The sequence below is a fragment of the Oryza sativa genome, chromosome 6 (assembly GCF_034140825.1).
Source record: "Oryza sativa Japonica Group chromosome 6, ASM3414082v1".
In the NCBI taxonomy this organism is placed as follows: domain Eukaryota; kingdom Viridiplantae; phylum Streptophyta; class Magnoliopsida; order Poales; family Poaceae; genus Oryza; species Oryza sativa.
In genome coordinates, this window is record NC_089040.1 from 24,613,208 (window position 1) to 24,618,018 (window position 4,811).

Consider the following 4,811-nt stretch of genomic DNA (forward strand, 5'->3'; position numbering starts at 1 on the left):
TATCTCTTGGAAAATGTTTCAAAAGGGTCCTTATATGTTTTCCAAGCCTCATATTGCAAGAAAAATAATTTTTGAATGAAAATGTCATTTTGGCTCTCTTTTGAAGAAACTATATTCTTGTTTTTGGCCAAAATGAGATTAAACCCCAAAATGAGTTTGAGAAGGAATTTGAGAAAAGTTTCAAAATAAAATTGGTAGAGAGGAGGATTTGAAATGTTTTTGGTATTCAAATCATATTCAAAAACCAAATATTTCAAAAGTTGTTTGAAAATCAAATTCGCCCAAAAAAAACCCCTATAGACCATAAAAGGTCACCTCCTAGCACTCAAGTGAGTTTTGTTGCAAATCTTCATAAATTTCAAATATTATGAATGGTTGGCAATATTTCAACTCACACATTTCAAAATTGCTCCAAAAAATCAAATTTTTTTTGTTGAATTTTATTGTGTGGGGGTAGCCGAACTGTGCAAGGGCTGTGCACAGTCGGCTGGGGGCCAGGCGGTCTGACCGGCGCTATATGCGCGGTCTGACCGGCTTCTTGGGCCCGGTCTGACCGGCAGCACCCCGGCGGTCTGACCGGCCGCATATAGCCGGTCTGACCGGCCTGGGATGGTGGGCCCAGGACTTTGTCCTTTCTTCCTCCTCCTCCTTCTACCCGACCCCTCTTCATCCCATCTCATCTCTTCACTTCTCCAACTCGAAATTTCTTCTCCTCTCTCCTCTCCCAAACCCTATCCACCTCCCTCCACCAACTCCATCCGGTTCAATCGTCAAAATCACTCCGGTTATACCGTAAGTGAATTTCCTCCTCTTCCTCTCTCTATTCTATGGATTGATTTGAGTTTTTATTGAGTTTGTGATCCATGGCATGGAACCCTAGGTGAAGGAAGAGGTGTTCTTCGATTTGCACCAATAGAGGGTAGTTTCTTGGTGTGATTCAACTCCTTCAACCGGTAAATCTCTCTCCCTCTTGTGCATTGCTCTCAAATCGGTCTATTTCAATCTCTAGGGTTAAGGATAGTTTCCCCCATTGCTTCAATCTTGATGAAATAGTCCTACACCTTGATGTTCATGTTCCAATCTTGTGCAACACTGTCCTAGCAATTTTTAGAATCATTTGAGTGGATTGTGGAAGGATTCGGTTGTACTACTGTCAGAGGCGGTCTGACCGGCCTAGTGCTGGCGATCTGACCGGCCTTGAGACGTCGGTCTAACCGACTTTGGGCATGCGGTCTGACTGGCCGTGGCTCTCGGTCTGACCGCCCCTGACAGGCAGCACTCCCCTTCCTCCCACTTCACTATGTGGTTTCTAAAATTATTGCTTATATATCCTTTGCTCCTGTTTTTTCAGTGATGCCTCCCCGCACTCGTCATGGTCGTCGTGCGCCCACTCCGGATCCCGTGAGTGAGCCTGAGGAATCGAGCGGAGAGGATTACGCTCAAAGTGATGAAGAGGTTGAGGCCAATGTTGAGGGGGCTAGCGAGGATGAAAGTGGAGATGATGACAGTGGAAGTGGAGAGGATGAGGATGAAGGAAGTGATGAGATGAACATTGATCCCTCCATCCAGTGTGTTGTGAACATGCGGAATCCATCACAGTATACCATCTTGAGGCACCATCATCAGTTTTTGAGGCCTCGGGACACCCCGAATCCCCGTTTTCACACCGCTTTCCAGAAAAGTGTGTATGAGCAAGTCTATGCAGGGAAAGCTTTTGCAGAACATAAGTGGATCTCTTGGAGAGACATTAATGAGACTCCAGAGTTTGAAGGCTTGCAGGATCTCTTCAGGACTGTTGGCATTGACCGGATTGTGACTCTTAAGCAAGATTATAATGAAGATTTGATCCGGCAGTTTTATGCTACAGTGTGGGTGGCCGGGGACTATTGTGAGATGAAGTGGATGTCCGACACCCTCCAGTGTTCTATCTCTAGGAGGCAATTCCGGCGGCTCCTCAATGTTCGCTTGGACTTTGGAGATGACTTGCATGAGGAGCACACCCATAATCCGCTCTCCATGGACTACCTCTCTCAGTTTTATGAAGATGGAGCGCGGTACACACATGGGAAGGTTGCCGGCTTGAGAACCATCCCGAGTGTGGTTAACAGGATTGTGAGAGCTACCATCCTCCCTCGCCTGGGTAACAATAATGACATTAGGGGGGTGGCTTGGCACGTTATCGATGCCATCATTCAGGGCCGTCAGTTCGACACTGTGACTCTCATGATGCAAGAGATTGCCATCTCTAAGGGGACCTTCACTCAGGGTATCTATTATGCCCCTTACATCATGAGATTGATTCAAGACAAGCTTGGGGCTGCTGGGCCAAATTTGAAGAAGCACAAGCAGTACAAGCCCCGCCTTCAGCCTGGAGCTCCCCGTGCTCCTAGGACGGCGCCCTCCTCTCATCCTGGAGCTAGCTCAAGTTCAGCACCTCCTCCTCCTCATGGGTATGATCCAAATGTCTTCTTTCATCCGCAGTATGCCTATTTTGGAATGCAATCCAACGAATACTTCAACCCGGTACTTGGGGCTATTAATACCCTAAGTGAAAGCATTCAACGCTTGTCTACCGGGCATGAAACTTTGCATGAGGATGTTCGTGGCTTGCGCACGGACGTTGGAGACTTGAATGCTTCTGTGGGGAGATTGCACACTCGAGTGGGTACATTGGATTCTCGAGTCCAAATGTTGGAGAGCTCCCAAGCATTTGTGTATCATCGTCGTCGTGATGCTTCTCATCCTTCCACTTCGGCGCGTCCTCCTTCTCCTCCCCACGAGTGAAGACCTTTTTGGTGCTTGATGCCAAAAGGGGGAGAAAAGTGTGTTTTATGTTTTGTTGGGTTGGGACTAGTAGTAGTGAGGTTAGTCACCTCATATTTAATAGGTTAAGGAGGATTGGGCTATATTTTGTATGAGTATGGGCTATTACTCTATCTTGTGTGTTATTTGTTGTTTTGTTAAACTCTCTATGTCATTTGGACCCTTCGTGGTCTTGTAATAGCCTACATTTATTTGTGAGCCCTTTATGTGGTCTTGATGTGAACTTGTGCTATGATGGATGGTTGGTGTGACATTGATATACTTGTGACCATCTTATGCATTCGGTTGATTCATATGTGAAGTTCACATTATAATTTGCATATGTGTTGTGCTATGTTGAAATGTGAAATTGAAATGTGCATTGGCTCCATATTTGATATTTGTGTTTGTTATCCATATGTTTAGGGGGAGCTTTTGCTTGTCAATGCAATATATGTCCATGTGCTCTATGTTTGATTATATATATTTGTGGTGTTTGTCATCAATTACCAAAAAGGGGGAGATTGAAGCATCTAGGCCCCCGGTGTTAATTTTGGTAATTAATGACAAGCGCTAATTATGGACTAACCGTTGTCTTTGAGCTATACATTTTAAGTTAGGTCCACGTCATATGTGCGCATCGATGATTATCGATGGATTAAAATTGACGACGCAAAGCAAAGAGAAAGAAGACGGTAAAACTAGTGCTTTAGTTTAGAATTGATCGAGGTGTAGGGCGATCAAAATTGCTAGTTTATTTTCTAGTTTCGCCGTACTATTAAGAGGGGTAATGACCTAGCATAGAGATGATTGAATTGCCACATTAGGTCATTGTATTTTCATTTGTGTTCTCTTTTTCATCACACACACATTCACTTGCAAATTCACTGGGTTCGACCTGACCAGGGACGATCAGACCGGCCACATAGTGGCGGTCTGACCGGCGTGCCATGGCCGGTCTGACCGGCCGCAAGACGGCGGTCTGACCGTCGCATAGGGCCGGTCTGACCGGCAGCACATGAGCGGTCAGACCGGCCCCCTAGAGGCCGAGATGATGCTGCGCGGGATGGCCGATACAGAGCCGGCGGAGCCGTAGTCGGTCAGACCGAGCCGATGGCGGTCTGACCGAGCCGAGGCCGGTCTGACCGCCCACTCTACGCCGGTCTGACCGGCCAGGCCGATGGGGCCCTCTGACAGCATTTCAACGGCTAGTTTTCTAGCCGTTGCAGAGTAGCACGGTCTGACCGGCCACATACCTTCGATCAGACCGGCAGAGCACAAAGTTGGGGGATTTCGCCCCCAACGGCTAGTTTTGGTGGGTGGGAGTATAAATACTCCCCCACCAGCAGCAAGGGAGCTCTCTTGGCACCCAATTCAATTGCATACACCCCTTGCACCTCTCTCACACTCACTTGAGCTTTGTGTTCATCCATCTAGTGTGTTAAAGGGTTGATTAGCCAAGAGTCAAGTGCATTTGCTTCCATTGTAGAGCTAGTGTGGCACTTGATCATCTCCACGCTGGGTCATTGCTTGTTACTCTTGGAGGTTGTCGCCTCCTAGACGGTTTGTGGAGAAGTTGCCCGGTGATCTCTCCAAGAAGATTGTGGAGGAGGCCCGATGCCCGTTTGTGAGTGGTTTGGAGTTCACCACCTTCGGAGTGAAGGAAGAACTACCCTGGTGATCGAGGCTTGGGTAGTCCTCTCCGTGGGCCAGCTTTCGCCTTGCCCACCCCTTGACGAAGGGGGCGTGCGGTGGCTTCGTGGTTGAGCGGTGGAGTTGGGCTCGCCTCAACGGGGAGTAGTAAACCGGTGAGTTTCCGAACCTCGGTGAAAAATCTCTTGTCTCCTTCTCTCATTTGATTGTCGCATTTACATTTGTGCAATTTACTTTTCTAGAGATAAACTTGAGATCATATCACCCTAGGATTGCTAAACATTGACATAGGAGTGATTTACTTTCCTAGAGATATAATTGAGCCACTATCACCCTAGGTTTGCAAAACATAACTT